The following is a 2,539-nucleotide window of genomic DNA, read 5'->3' on the forward strand; positions in this document are numbered from 1 at the left end:
CAAAATTTTTTCATTTGATTCGATTCGAACGAATGCTCACCCCTATGCTCGAGGGACTAAATTTGATCCCCCACTTATTAGTGCTTTGGTTGAAAGATGGAGGTCGGAGACGCACACATTTCATCTTCCCTGTGGTGAGTATACTATTACACTCGAGAACGTTGGTTTACAATTCAGTCTACCAGTCGATGGGGAAGTCGTTACAGGGCCAGTGGCGAGTGTTGATTGGAGTGCAAGATGCAAGCAACTACTAGGGAAGGTGTTGAACAAGTTTAGGGGTAGCCAGATCTAGATGGGATGGTTGGAGGACAACTTCAAACATATCGAGGCCTCTGCGAGTGATGTTGAAAAAAAACAATTCGCGTGCACATTCATGTTGAGGTTGATCGAGGGTCTACCTATGCCAGATAAATCTTGAAATTTGGTACATTTAAGGTGGATACTACTACTAGTTGACTTGAAATAAGCGAGATGACTTAGTTGGGGATCAGCGGTATTGGTAACATTGTACCGAGAAATGTGTCGAGCGACGAAACTAGAAAAAGTTAAAATCGACGGTTGCATGCTCCTTCTTAAATTGTGGGTATGGTATCGACTACCATTTTTACGACCCCGAGTGGACCCCCTTATGATTCCCACTCATAATATGGTAAAATTCTTTTGGTAATATCATTATCCTAATATTTTTTCATATGTAATTTTGAAAAAACATATTATTTGAATAGGTGGAACAATCACTCGAGACACATAGGTATAGGACCGAGCTCGAGGATATCCGATTAGCTTTAGATTAACAATTCAAAGAAGAGGTTAGTTTATGACATTTAAAGTTATATAATATTTATTCCAACATTTGAAATTAAATATTAGGCATGTGCTAAAGTTTATAAATTTGTTCTGCAATTTGTATGGATGTCATATACGGATTCGAGAATTCAAGAATATGACCCGACTGAATTTTCGGCCAATTGCAACATCTGACACGTCAAAGTGTCATTGATAATCTTTGCAAGAATCGAGATGCAATTTGACCGAATGATGTGGCAATTCAAGTGTACGCAACGTATTTCGCTGCCACCCTAGGAGCTTGATGACCTACACAAGATCAACTTGCAAAGGAGACTCGAGGAAGATTGGCCAACATTCCACAATAAGTATATCGAGATTTAGTAGCATATGTACGATTACTCACCCGAAATGTTAAGTTCTAATTAGAATAGTGACCTTGGGGATTAATTTGAAAAGTTTACAAATTGAGCGGATATTAAAGGAAATAAGAAAAATTGGCGGGTTGGTTGTGGAAAGGTTGGATTTCAACCTTGGTTTTGTTAAGTTTGAATTTGGAAGTTTCTTAGTGGGAGACATGATGATTATGGATGAGTACACTTGGCTGTTGAATTCGAGATCGATGAAGTAAGTGCGTGAGTAGTACATAATGGAGAGACGTTATTTTTCGGTGTGATTCTCTCATTTTTCTGTTCTTTCTTCATCTTTTTCATTGGTCTAAATTGAAAGAAAGAAAGTTTAAGGAACAGTCTTGTAACAACCCGTTTTTCAGTGGTGTCAGAAATAGTGATTTCAGAATCACAATTCCGACGAGTGAGTTTATAAATATTATTAATTAATATTTATGAGTTAAGTATTATGATATGGTGAATTTTTATTTGATAATTTTATTTATCTAGATAATTAGTTAAGTACAAGTGGGTTGTCCCTAAAGTCAAGTGGTTTTTTATAATTATTTAAGTACAAGTGGACCTCGTGAAGTACAAATGGGTTGTCCCCTAAATATTTACGAAGTTGTTATATTAGGTGTATTTAATTTTGGCCCGAAAATTTTAACATTTGTATAGTTAATTAAGGAAAAAGAACTAAATTATAAAAGACGTAAAAGTTTATCGCTATTGATTTTTATTAGCTAAAATGCATAATTAATGTTTGTTTAAGGTCTAAAGTGACAATTTACCACCTTTTGAATGTGGGGGATGGTCAATGCTTATTATTTGTTAAATTATATGTTATTTTAATGTTCAATTAAATTAAATAGTTAAGTAAATATTATAAAACATAAAAAGACAAAAAAAAAAAAAGAAAGGAAAAGACATTATCATCTTTATTTTCCCCTTCACTACCGATTCTCCATGGATGAGTAAGCCAATCTTTCGTCGAAGCTTGTTATTCAAATTTGGTAAGCCGGTTTTAATCTGTTTCTTGTAATTTTTATATTTTTTAGATCGTTGCAACTAGGTTCAGCTAACCCGTAACTCTGATTTCAAAACTTGCCATTGATGAATCTTAAATTTTTTTGATAGAAAATGATACATTTAGAAGCTATGTAATGTTTAAGGACTATTTGATAAAGTAAGTTTTGTTAATTTTGCATTTAGGGACTTGTGAAATTATCAAAAGTGACATTAAATTTCTGTAAAATTAGATTTTTTTTAGGGTTATAGAAGGACATAATTGAAATTGGAATGAAAAATAAAGTTCAATTGTGAAAATTATGTTTGTTTCAATCTTAGGGACTAAATTGAATAAA

Source organism: Gossypium raimondii, chromosome 11, assembly GCF_025698545.1.
Source record: "Gossypium raimondii isolate GPD5lz chromosome 11, ASM2569854v1, whole genome shotgun sequence".
In the NCBI taxonomy this organism is placed as follows: domain Eukaryota; kingdom Viridiplantae; phylum Streptophyta; class Magnoliopsida; order Malvales; family Malvaceae; genus Gossypium; species Gossypium raimondii.